We start from the raw sequence: 14,532 nt of genomic DNA, 5'->3' as shown, positions 1-14,532 counted from the left end.
ACACCCACCTAGGTTCATTCCCCAGGAGTTTGGCATGTTTCCTGGATATGGCTCCTAAGACATGAATTTTCATTGGGCATGAACTGAAATGCAAATTAAATATAAATCAGTTTCTTCCTGAAAATGCGTACGTAGTACAGGAATCACTTCTGCTAACATTTTCCAGGCAGAATCTAATTGCAAGAGAGCTCTCCTCTTCCATCTGCCACCAAATGTCTTTTCTTTTTCTTGAGCATTTTGTATAAACAAGTAAATGAACCTGCTCGCACACTGTTTAAATGACACTAAGCTGAATTTTAAAGGATGGACTCTACTAAACAAAATTCAAATGCATGATTCATTAAACATTCATGTGATTCTTTCATAATAAATCAGCAGATTTAATGAGAAACTGTAGTCTTAATTCTGCTTGCCAACACAGAAGATAAAGAAAGATCTAATATTACCTATTCATGGAAAGACAGAAAAACCTATTCAAATGAGAAACAACACCATAACCAACAGTAGAACCTTCACAATACTTTATTAGTAAATGTAAATTGTTTTCTTTGCAATAGGATTATCTATGCAATATTGCACAGTGAAGGCTTTGCTGAAACCCTGTTCTCATACCTTACCAAACCTTTTCCCACAGCCTCTCCTTTCTCAGTTAATGTCCAATCAGCTTCTACTTGAAGTCTTTTTGCATCATCCAGGTCATAGTCTCTTCTTCCTTCTTGTCCATTATACTCTAATTCTATCCAGCAGCTAAGAGTGAGGGCATGAACCTGAAACCCAGATTGTACTTAGGCTAAAATATACATGGGGCTTTATTCCATCAAGTAACATGGGACTGTTGTGTTCAAATGAAAAAATATTCAAAAAGGAAAAGGCAGTCCATTCATCAAACTCCTCTGGCACAGACTTCTATGCCTATATCGTGATATGCACAGCTACATACAGGCAACTATACAATAAATAAATAATAAATAACAGTTTACCAGTGGATTCACCTTTAAATTAAATAGCTCTGTGATAAGCTACTTAACTGAGGTTACAGAAATACTTTATTTTTCTAAGAAAATTATGTTCTGTTTGCCAAATATTATTTTTATGTTTGTATTTGTTATATAATTGAGTCCTTCTCAAAATTTGGGCTGTAATAATATAACTGTATTAGTGAGGACCATTTACTACTACTGAATAAATGACCCTCAAATTGCTATCTTAATGCATTAACAATGTATTTCTGGTTCCAACTATGTTCCAATATCTCTCATTGGTCAATTTCTGTCAAATCACATGAATATAGCTCCTTCCATTTTGTGACTTTTTCACCTGGTACTCATTATTGTCCAAGCAAGAGACAGTGGGCATGGGGCTAATACACAAAGCCCTATAGTCATGCTTGGAAGAAGATCCTAGGTCCCATTGTCCAAAGCATCATCGTATTCCCCTTACCATGATTGTCTGAGAGATGGCAGCAAAGGGTTTTCCATGTGTCCAAGAGAGAAAATCAGTAAGGATTTGGTAAGTTACCATAGCATTCTGCCCGGTGTGGGAAAGGGACTGTTGTGTTCAAATGAAAAAATATTCAAAAAGGAAAAAGCAGTCCATTCATCAAACTCCTCTGGCACAGAATTTGTACTCTTTAACCTAAAGACACTCTAAATTCTATGATTTAAGGTAAGAGATGAAAGGATGCACAGAGGATAGGGATGGGATGAGACTTGCATAGTTCTACAACAGATGGTTATGTTTGTCAAATTATTGCATTAATTTTTTGTTAAAGAATAGTTTATATATCTCATTTTTCAGCCTGTAATGAAATATAAGCCTGCTCATAACAAAAGTAGACGTTCTATGAACAAGTTTTGGTTCATCTCAAATGTCACATAGAGTGGCCACAGATATTACAAGTTGCTTTTAGTAAAATTATGAAGGAAAATACATACATCCACAAGAGTAAGCAGTGTCACAAGAAAGCATAGAATGGGCAGATATTTGACTTAGAGAAACACATGGTTAGATTAAAATACCCCCAATGAGACAGGTATTATCAGTAGGGCTGGTGATTTTATGAATTATTTTGTTGAAAAAAAATTTTATACAATATATTCTGATCAAACCTTTCTCTGACTTCAACTCCTCCAAGTCCACTTCATCTCTCTCTCTCTCTCTCTCTCTCTCTCAAGAAAAACATCAGAAATACACAGAGATACACACATGACACACACACACACAGAGGGAGGGGGAGAGAGAGAGAGAGAGAGAGAGAGAGAGAGAGAGAGAGAGAGAGAGAGAGAGAGAAATCCAAATATACAATAAGACTGAAAAAAATAAAATAAAATAAAGAAATCTAAAACAAAAACTCATACAAAAATGCCATTGAGTTTGAGTTGGCTTGTGTTGGCCATCTGTTTCTAGGCATGAAGGCCTACCCTTTATTCATTTTTATATGTCCACTGAGACTCCATTGGAGCAAACTAATTATTCTTTTAAAAGTGTGTATCAAGTGCAGATAGCTTCTTGATTGAGAGTAGCAGCCCACGTCTACTTCATCATCTCACAGCAGGGACCTCATCAGGCCTGAAGTCATGTAGGGACTGTGCATGCTAACAATCTGACCTCATGTGTGCATTAATCCTGCTGTGTCTGAAAAGCATGGCTTACTTTGAGCCTCTTCTCCCACATAGTTCCCTGAGCTTTAAGGGGAAAAGTCGGATGAAGGCATTCCTAGTCAAGACTGAATGTTATAAATGTTCTACTCTGTACTTTGTCTAGCTATAGGTTTCTATGTTAGTAGTGATTATGTTAATGAATTATTAACATACATTATATCTCTATTAATATCCATTATAATAGGAAACATCTCTGATGATGAGTGAATGAAATTCTGTTGTAAGTGTATAGCAGAATGTTTCTGGAACACTTTAGTGCTACATCCCTTTAGCACAACAACAGTATTTGGTTTCTCCTTAAGCCTGGAGAAACCAAATACTGTTTCTAGTCTCAGGCTCTTAGCCACCTGAGCAGTATCATGCCTGGATTGGTTCTTAAGTCTAATCAGATATTGGTTAGTTCCTCACACAACATTACTCATACAACATGTGTTCACTATGGCACCAGTTACTATTGTAGAGCTCAAAGATTAGAGCTTGGTTGGTGGTTACCTTTCTCATCTAGTAGTGTGCAGAGCATTAGGAACACTAGTCAGTACAGATGAAAGGTCCAGTTAAACACCACCTCTTTGTTTTCACTGAGATATGTAAGTGTTGCCTTCAGCAATAGGCCTATTTGTAAAGATCAACCAGTAGCCTTGGAAATAGCCATAGATGTTTAGGGGTTTCTGTGAGACCTCTCTAGCCAAAGCTTCAACTGGATATACCCCTTTCCTGGTAGTAAAAGATGTGTCATTGAGGCATTGTTTCCCCATTATTTAATGACCCCATTTAGATTTTTATCATATATGTATATCTTTTAGGAAGATTCTTTAACAGTAGGTTTCCATATATCCCTTAAAGTTAATTATTCCTCACCATACTTACTCCATTTCCTTTCTCTTCTAACCCCTCCCCATTTAACCTTCTAACTTCAGTCTTTTGTTACTGGAATTTGCTCAGTGTTCCACTCCTAGTTCATCAGTAGCCGATCAGTAGTAGTAGTAGCCATCAGTCTCAGTATCCATCAGTATCCAGACAAATCAGTAAAACTAAGAGCAAATTAGTTCCTAGGAAGATAAAAATAAAATTGAAGAAAAACACTTATAAGGTTTCAAAAGAGTGCCTAGAGGCAAATTCCATTCTAATGATGTGAAAAAGATTCTCTTGAATGTGCTGGCCAGTAAGCTAGCCTTATAAGTGGATTTGAAAGTCCATCTTCTCCCTATAGGCTCTGGCTCACTCAGACTAGCAATAATCATAACAGACAAGCAGACAGGACAGCAAAAGAAGATATTAGATAAGCAGATGTTTGGTTCTGAAAACATCAGTAAGAATAGTACAAATCAGTTTAAATATTTTTGAAAGAGAGAATCCATTTCTGAAAAACAAAATAAAGTCAATGACGGTGGATTTTAATAAAACATCTCATTTCATCCTGAAAATATTTGTTTTAAAAAAATATCATTATTTTTCAATTCTATGTAGAAACGAAAAACATTACATCTATCACAGAATTGTTGAAGATTTAATCTGCATAAACTTACTTCAAACTCTGGTCTGGAATCTTTTCCATCAGGGAAAGAGAGAAAAGATTCCAGGTGTGTACTGATCCAGAAGAAAGGTGTTAACTAGAGATGCCAGGTTCAGAAGCTGATGTAGAACAGGAACTCAGAGCTAAGTCATGGCATGTTCCCATTAGATGTAGAGTCCTTCAATACAAATGGCAGTCAACAGCATTCAGAAATCATTATAAAAGGATAATTTTCATTAGCACACAGGCAAAAAGTCATCTTAAAACCTAAGAATACCAACCATGTTTCTCAGCTTGAGTTAAAAAGTACTATCTCTTTCCTAATGCCACAACTATTCTTTTCCCAGAACCTCCCTTTTAATAAATGAGATTTATTAGGAAACCTAGTCAGGCAACTATGCTTGCTTTCCCATACCGCAGTGTATTTGTTTTAACATACCCTCACTGGTATAATGGTTTCTACTTTATTAATTTCTGTGTATGTTACAATAAATGACCATAAACTGAGTGCCTTGAAAAAAATGGAAGTTCATTCTTTAAAACTACTACAGGTCAGAAGTCTAAATATCTAAAAGTCTAAAGATTTTTGACATCCTAATAATTGCTGGCAATTCTTGATGTGTTTCTGTGTAACTGCATTAGTGCAGTCATTGCTGGCCTGGTCATTCATGCCCATCTCTGCTTGTCTGTCTTGTCCTCAATACAAGTTCCAGAAGAGAAAGCAAGATGTCATCCCAGTTATAACTTACAAAGGCATTCCATTAGGTTGGTATCTGATTAATCCACAAAAACAGAAGAGCCTGGTAAGACATATATGAAGTTCTTAAAGACTACAATGGTCAGTTCAAATTATCATACTCAGCAAAACTATCTTTTCAAATTGAAAGAAAAACAAGAACATTCCATGATAAAAACACACCAAATTCAATGTGAAGTACTGAATGTTCTAAAAACACTTCTTCTTTGTATATGTTTAAAAAGTGAAATCTATATGTTAAAAATATATTCAAAACTTTATATACCTTGCAAGAATGCACTCAACAGTCAATACACAAAAAACCTAAGTCCTCAAAATTATTTCATTAAAAAAGTAAAGAGAACCCCAAATTCTTCATACAAAGTGAGTATTACCCTCATAAAAATTAGACAATGACCTAGCAATAAAATAAATTTATAAGTCAGGCTCCCTGATGAACGTTCCTAATAAAATACTTGTAAACTGAATTCAAGAACACATAAAAAGTCCACCATGACTTAATTAACTCCATGACTGAAGTGAAGAAACAGATGATAGATAGATAGATAGATAGATAGATAGATAGATAGATAGATAGATAGATAGATTGATTGATATATACCAATAATTATAACCTATTCGATAAATAGATTGAAGGAAAGAAACCAAGTAGTCATCTCTCTTCCCTCCTGTTCACATAGTGATTAAGTCTTGAGCTGAAGCAATAAAACAAAGTAAAGATGGTAAAAAGTGATACAAATAGGAAAGGAAAAAATCAAATATATGTTTGTAGATGATATGATTCTATTTATAAAAACACTAAAGACTCCACCATAAATTTTGATAGATGATAAAAAAAAAAACATTCCAGGAAGTAGCAGGATACAAAAATAAGGTTCCTTCCTATGTAACAACAAACAAGAAATTTGGGTTTAAAATGATATTTACAATAGCCTCAAAAAGAATTAAAATATCTAGGAATAAATCTAATGCAGGAAGTGAAAGATATATACAATGAAAATGATGAAAAAAGAAACCAAGGACAATAACAGAAGATGTAAAAGCTTCCTATGTTCAACAATTGTTTGGACTAATACTATAAAAGTTTTCCACCCTGCCAAAATCAATTTACAGATCCAACACAACTCTCATCAAAATTTGATTCACTTCTTCACAGAGAGTTCAGAGTGGAGAAGTAATAAACCGAACATGGCCATCAGTCGGAAACTCACCATGAAAGAAGCAGGAGAGTAGAGACAGAAAGAAAGATAGTGAGAGGGAGAGCATGGAGGGAGAGAGAGACAGAGGCAGCGGAGAGGGAGAAACAGAGTGAAGACAAAGAGGGTGAGCATATCAAAAATAGCAGGGTAATAAGGAAAATGAGTAGCAGGGAGGAGGGAAGCCCTTGTGCTAGGGAAGTTTGGCATAGTAAAGGAGGTAAGAGCTAAATTGCTAGCAGGGACTCTCGTAAGTGCATCAGGTTTTTGTGACACTGAGAGATCATGGAGGCCAATGTGCATTTTGGTATGCTAATGGGCACCACACATAGCCATTTGTCTCTCCTGCCTTTTGCAATTTTGGAAAATGGAGTCTCCTTTCAAACTGACAATATGGAAACACAAAAGACCCAAGAAAACCCAGATAACCCTGAATGATAAAAATATTATTGAGGGTATCGCCATTCACATTTCCAAGATATGTTACAGAGAAATAGTAATAAAAAAAGAAAGAAACCTGAAGTTCTTGTCATGCAGATCTTTCACTTCTTTGGTTAGAGTCACCCCAAGATACTTTAAATTGTTTGTGGCTATTTTGAAGGGTGTTGTTTCCCTAATTTCTTTCTCAGCCTGTTTATCCTTTGAGTATAGGAAAGCTACTGATTTGCTTGAATTGATTTTATAACCTGCCACTTTGCTGAAGATTTTTTTATCAGCTGTAGGAGTTCTCTGGTGGAATTTTTGGGTCACTTAAGTGTACTATCATATCATCTGCAAATAGTGATAGTTTGACTTCTTCCTTTCCAAATTCTATCCCTTTGACCTCCTTATATTGTCTAATTGCTCTAGCTAGAACTTCAGGTACTATATTGAAAAGATATGGAATGAGGGGGCAGCCTCGTCTAGTCCCTGCTTTTAGTGGGATTGCTTCAAGTTTCTCTCCATTTAGTTTGATGTTGGCTACTGGTTTGCTGTATATTGCTTTTACTACATTTAGGTAGGGCCTTGAATTCCCATTCTTTCCCAGAAATGAACTCGCACACCTATGGTCACTTGATCTTTGACAAAGAAGGTAAAACCATCCAGTGGAAAAGAGATAGCCTTTTCAACAAATGGTGCTGGCTCAACTGGAGGTCAGCATGCAGAAGAATGCAAATTGATCCATTCTTATCTCCTTGTACTAAGCTCAACTCCAAGTGAATCAAGGACCTCCACATAAAACCAGACACACTGAAACTAATAGTAAAGAAACTAGGGAAGACCCTTGAGGACATGGGCATAGGGAAAAAGTTCCTGAATAGAACACCAATAGCTTATGCTCTAAGATCAAGAATTGACAAATGGGACCTCATAAAAATTACAAAGTTTCTGTAAGGACTTTTGTCAATCGGGCAAAATGGCAACCAACAAATTGGGAAAAGATCTTCACCAACCCTACATCTGACAAAGGGCTAATATCTAGTATATACAAAGAACTCAAGAAGTTAGACTCCAGAGAGCCAAATAACCCTATTAAAAAATGGGGTACAGAGCTAAACAAAGAATTTTCACCTGAAGAACTTCGAATGGCTGAGAAGTACCTTAAGAAATGTTCAGCATCAGCTGGGTGGTGGCGGCGCATGCCTTTAATCCCAGCACTTGGGAGGCAGAGGCTGGTGGATTTCTGAGTTCGAGGCCAGCCTGGTCTACAGAATGAGTTCCAGGACAACCAGGGCTATACAGAGAAACCCTATCTTGAAACAACAACAACTACAACAACAATAACAACAAAAGAAATGTTCAGCATCATTAGTCATTAGGGAAATGCAAATCAAAACAACCCTGAGATTTCACCTCATACCCAGTCAGAATGTCTAAGATTAAAAACTCAGGAGACAGCATGTTTTGGATGTGGAGAAAGAGGAACACTCCTCCACTGCTGGCAGGAATGCAAGTTGGTACAACCACTCTGGAAATCAGTCTGATGGTTCCTCAGAAAACTGGGCATGATACTTCCAGAGGACCCTGCTGTACCACTCCTGGGCATATACCCAGAGGATTCCCTGGCATGCAATAAGGATACATGCTCCACTATGTTCATAGCAGCCTTATTTATAATAGCCAGAAGCTGGAAAGAACCCAGATGTCCCTTAATGGAGGAATGGATGCAAAAAATGTGGTATATTTGCACTATGGAATACTACTCAGCAATTAAAAACAACGAATTCATGAAATTCTTAGGCAAATGGTTGGAACTGGAAAATATCCTAAGTGAGGTAACCCAATCACAAAATAATATACATGGAATGCAGTCACTGATAAGTGGATATTAGCCCAGAAGCTCTGAATACCCAAGACACAATTCACATATCAAATCATTCCCAAGAAGAAGGAAGGAGAGGGCCCTGGTCCTGGAAAGGCTTGATGCAGCATTGTAGGGGAGTACCCGGACAGAGAAGTAGGAGGGTTTGATTGGAGAATGGGCAGAGGGAAAAGAGCTTATGGGCAGGGGGGAACCTGGAAATGGAAAATCATTTGGAATGTAAACAAAGAATATAGAAAATTAAAAAAAAAAAACCTCAAGGTTGAAACCAGAAGAGAAAGAAAGAAAGAAAGAAAGAAAGAAAGAAAGAAAGAAAGAAAGAAAGAAAGAAAGAAAGAAAGAAAGAAAGAAAGAAAGAAAGAAAGAAAGAAAGAAAGAAAGAAAGAGGGAGGGAGGGAGGGAGGGAGGGAGGGAGAGAGAGAGGGAGGGAGGGAGGGAGGGAGAGAGGGAGAGAGGGAGAGAGAGAGAGAGAGAGAGAGAGAGAGAGAGAGAGAGAGAGAAAGAAAGAAAGAAAGAAAGAACAAAAGAAAGAAAGAAAGAAAGCATGATTCTGCCATAAATCCAGATTCATTGATCATTGGAAGAGAACTGAAGAACCACATATAATCCCGTGCTCCTACAGCACCTGATTTTTGACAAAAAGGACAAAATATATTTTTGAGAACAGATTATATTTTTATTGTATTATTTTGTTTTGTCTTCCCATTTTATGAAAATTAGATTCTTCTCTCATATAATACACCCTGATTATAGTTTCCCCTCTTTCTACTCTTCTCAGTTCTTTCCCACCTCCCCAGTCCTCTGTATCCATTCCCTTTCTGTTTCTCCTTAGAAACAAACAGGCTCCTAAGAGATAACAACCAAACATAATGAATTGAAATATAATAGGGTTAAACAGAGACCACCACACCAAAGTCAGACAATAAAAGCCAAAAGAAAGAAAAAGAATGCCATGAGAAGTCACAAGAATCAGAGACACACTCAGGAGTCCCATAAAAAAAAAAATACCAAATTGCAAAATTGAAAGCTATAGTGTGTGTGTGTGTGTGTGTGTGTGTCTGTGTGTGTGTGTGTGTGTGTGTGTATGTATGTATATGTGTGTGTGCTTACTGCTTCAGTCTCTGCGTTCATATGAGCCTTACTCAGCTGATTCAGAGTGTCTTATTTTCCTGTTGTCGTCCATCCCCTCTGACTCTCACACTTCTATTGCCTATTCTTCAGCATGGTGCCCTGAACTCTGAAGGAAGGAATGTGATGGAGAAATCCTGATTAGGGATTCTCATTCTCTGTGTAACATCTAGCAGTAGGTCTCTGCATTTGTTCCCATTTGCTGCAGGCGGAAGTTTCCCTGACATGGTCTGAGTAAAGCTCTCATCTGTGGGTATAGCAAATATCCTCAGGAGTCATTTTATTGCAACATCTAGATATTTTCAATAAATAGTGATGGTCAAACTGGATAACTACATGTTGAAAAATCAGACTAAATCTTTATCTCTCATTTAAATATTAATTTTAACTTCAAATGCATCAAATACCTCAACATAAGAGCTGTACCCTGGAAACTATTATAAAAGGTAACAGGACCTATAGTTCAACTTATAAGCACAGGAAGTGACTTTCTGAACAGGACCCAATAGTGGAGGCATTAAGACCAACAATAGACAAGTGGGATTTCATAAAACTAGAAAGCTTCTGTAATAAGATGCATCATCAATCAAATAAAAGACAGCCTAGAGAATGAGAAACCATCTTTGTTAATTGATCTGACAGAGAGTTACTATTTAAACAAGACAAAGAACTCCAAAACTAAATACCCACGGAACAAACAACAAATTTAAAAATTGGAACATGGAACTTAACCATAAAGTTCTCAAGAGAAGAAATAAAAATAATTAAGAAATGTCTCTTCTTTTAATGCCCAACATCCTCAGCCACTGGGGAAATGTATATTAAATTATTTTAAGATTTTATGTGACCCCAATCAAGTAGGCTAATATAAAAAGATGACAAGCAATCATGATGGGAATATGGGGAAAGGAGAACATTTATTTCACTGCTGGCTGGAGTGCCAACCTGCACAAGTGTTCTAGAAGGCAGTGAGGAGGTTCCTTGAAGAACTAGGAAACTATCCAGCATATGTTCCCACTACAGTCACTCTTAGACTTGCATGTGAAGAATGATAATTCCTACAGAGACACTGGCTAATCCTGCTCATTGTGAGTCTATTCATGGTAGCCAGTAGATGGAAACAGCCTAGATGTCCATTAGCTGATACATGAACAATAAAGGTATGGTGTATTTACAAATTGAAATATTATTCAGCTGATAAGAGGAATAAAATTATGAAATTTAGAAATTAATAGATGGAACTGGAGAGAAACATTCTAAGTGAAGCAACCTGGACCTATAAAGACAAATTCTACATGTCCTCACTCATATGTGTATGTGGATAGGTGTGATTGGAGTACCCACAGAAGTGAGGGGCCTTGAGAAGGGGTCTTTTAGGAGAGTGAAATAGAATGCAGATACTCTAGAGGTACCATGGAGAAAATGGAGTAAGATGTGTTCAGTGAGTGGGGGATGGAGAGGTTGGATACAGGAAGGAATGTGCATATGGATAATTAACACTAAAGACTTATGGAAAACATAAATGGACCTGTAGAAGATTCCTACAGTATATTCAAATGTTTTAAAAGAGTTTAAATGAAGTTACTCTGTAACAGAAGAGCAGAAGAACAACATCTTTCCTAGACATCAAAAGCTATTAAAAAAAAATCACAAGGGATAAGTAACTTTTTGTGGGCTTTTGGTGGGGTCTAACATACTACCAAACATAGCCAGCTACTGCCATCACTTAGTTACTCTCCAAAACTTAACAGTAAATCCTTACCACTGAAGGCAAAACAGACTTGACTCAGAACATGGAAAACCAAGGTGGTATTGATCAGGAAGCATCTTTCCTATGGTCAAGTTTTCACAGTGGTAGGAGAGGCTAGGAAGTCCTAGACCTAGCTGAAGAGCTCTTGCCAATTGGTGGCTGCTGGAAGAGAGAATCTGTTTTCTTCAGGGATGTGGCCACTCAGAATTTATCCATGTTCCAGTTCATGGACCTATAGTCACACACACACTGGCAGCACTAAGTAAGCTCCAGATGCTTACAAAGAAAGTAGACACAGGGAATTGGAAGGGTCTGGTCATCATGGGAATGGGGAATGAACTAGGACAGAGATAAGTGGACTAGATCAAAACATTATATACTTAGAAAATATTCTCAGTTGAAGAAGTAAAAGAAATGAAATGATGTTCCAGTTGGCCGTGGATATTGGTACAAACCTATTGACAGGTCCACCATTGCTTATTTTTATAAAGTATATGCTAGAACAGGAACATGTAAAATTTCTGAAATGACAGTTTTGGTGACCATAATTTTTGACTAAGCATCTTAGTTAGAGTCTTCCGATTCTAGATTTGAAGTAGCAGTGGTGTGATAAACACTAGCTAGGATACTGTGAATTTCTAGCACTACCTCTCTTAGTACAATTTGGAACAATCACTTTATAGATAGATAGATAGATAGATAGATAGATAGATAGATAGATAGATAGATAGATAGAAAGAGAGAGAGAGAAAGAGAGAAAGAAAGAAAGAAAGAAAGAAAGAAAGAAAGAAAGAAAGAAAGAAAGAAAGAAAGAAAGAAAGAAAGAAAGAAAGAAAGAAAGAAAGAAAGAAAGAAAGAGAGAGAGAAAGAAAGATATGGCGGGTCTTTTTTCAATAAAGTAAGTCAGAATGTGTCTGGTTCGAGAACCTGGTAAATACTCTAAGGGAGGGTTGTTTTACTGATAGGATTATTTCCTCCATTCATATTATCAAAGATAGTCATAGAAGATAAATGGTAAGTGCACATTTTTGTAAGAGAGAACAGGATGGGTCCTTCACAATTCTCTGTCCTTGACACATTCCAAACCAGGAGGAGGGTCACCCACCACAAGGTACTTTACATTTCCTCCAAGCATTCAATAGGAAAATTCCCAGTATCCTACCCATTAGGGAGGGGGGTTGGGATAGGGTGTTTTCCAGAGGGGAAACAAGGAAAGGGGATAACATTTGAAATGTAAACAAAGAAATATCCAATTAAAAAATAACAAAGAAAAAGGAAATGGGCCAAGTGTCAGGGTGGGGGACATGAATTTATATTTTAAACTGAAAGTAACTTTTCAGGGTTGTCAATAATAAAGTGACAAAATTCTCTGCTCTCTTTACTGTTGTAAAGACAACGTGGAGCTTAATCCATTGTGCGAGTCAGAACTTTAAACACCGTGTTCCTTGAAAGGTGCCTGAATTGTACTCGTCATGGAATGAGGACAATAACATGAAATTATTTGCTCCCTTCGAAAACCTGAGAGCAGGAATAAGAGCATATGGACAGTACACGGAAGAGGGGCAGTGTAGAGCAGGGGTGTGCCCATGTTACAAAGCCATGAGACTCCTGATCTTGCCCTGTACACCCTGGGCTCCCTCAGAACACTTTTCTTCTGCTTTCTCTACAGAGATAAAATCTCACCTCCCAAAGCCTCAGCACGAATTGATTAATGACTCTAACTGACCCTTCATATTTCCTCTTTTCCCCTTCTTCCCTCTCTTCTGGAACTGCCAGTTAGATCTACATTGGCAACTGTTGTATGGGAGAACAACGTGGGCAGTTCCTGTGAGCACTCCCGATTTTTCTAACACTTTGCTTTAAAAAGAGACATGGCCTGGGGGCTAAGCAGTAAAGGTAATTACTTTCAGGGTCACACAATACTGAACAAGCAGGGTGTGTTCAATACAGGTCCTTGCTAATTAGGAACAAGATGTACAAATGTCATGTGGGCACAACTGTCCATAGGGGAAATAAAGCAGGTGCATCGGGAAAAACATCCTTAATTTTCAGGGGGAAAGAATTCCCTGTTTCTATATCAACAGAGAGCAAAACTTTCAGCTGTTAATCTATACCATGGCTTTCCTGTGCCCCTATAGTCCTTATTTCAATTTTCCTTTGTTGTGCATACTTGTTTTCATGTATTATGTTTCCTTTCTTTAGCAAACACTGTGCCCCTAGAGTTTATGACCTCCAATCTATCACTGATCTGGGCAATTAGCATGTATGTGGGTCTGTACCTTCTCTTCGCTAAAGGATGGAAATAGTTTTTCATTTACTGCATAGCCATAAATTTTAATAGTAAATATTTTATTATGTATAAATCTTGCTGTAATTTCCCAGAATGATTAGTTATATTAAATGAATTTTCATTTTCTTTCTTTCTTTTCATTTTGGTTTTCTGAGGCAGTCTCACATATCCCAGGCTGGTCTTGAACTTCTTGTGCATCTAAGGATGGCCTCTAATTCCTTCTCATGTCTCTTCTTCCCAAGTGTTGAGTTTATACCACACCACACCAAGCTATGACATTTCATCCAATGGCATTTGTCTATAGCTTTTAGTTTGGATTTAGAACGATTTCTCTATTTTTTTTTCTATATTTATCATCAGGTCTCTTAATTCTTTTTTTTTCCCATAGCTTCTGTGTGTTTCTCCACTTTTTTGCCATTTATTGCTAGAATCTCTTTTCCCAGAGTGGACTATTGAATGCTGAAACTGTGAAAGTGTCTCCACCCTGTCGATGAGGATTCTTCCTCCACAGTCCAAGGTTGCATCAGTCTTAATTTATTGACACACACATGGCAAAACCATTTGCTCTCCGGTTTCATCTCTGTCTCTTTTGGCAATCTAGTAGTCAAGGTTTCTTCTGCCCATAAAATATTTGAATGTTGGATCATTATTTCTCAAATTATTAATATGCTTTGCATTTTTTCCTGTAAGAATCCATTTCAGTCCTCTAGTGCCCAAACTACTGTTCTGTGTCCTTTCATACTTTTGAAATGCTTGTTTCCTGAAAGCCTTCAAAAATAAAAACAAGTTGTTAATGAACCAATAAAAGGAGAAGAGATGAAAAGTCACCTATCATTTATTCTACCTCAGAATTAATGATAAAAACAACAAAAAGGAAAATGTTTTTAAAATTAAATTTAACTTCAAACCTTCTCTACTCATAAATGTAGACCATCC

The sequence above is a fragment of the Apodemus sylvaticus genome, chromosome 7 (assembly GCF_947179515.1).
Source record: "Apodemus sylvaticus chromosome 7, mApoSyl1.1, whole genome shotgun sequence".
Lineage (NCBI taxonomy): Eukaryota > Metazoa > Chordata > Mammalia > Rodentia > Muridae > Apodemus > Apodemus sylvaticus.
This window is presented reverse-complemented; position numbering follows the sequence as displayed.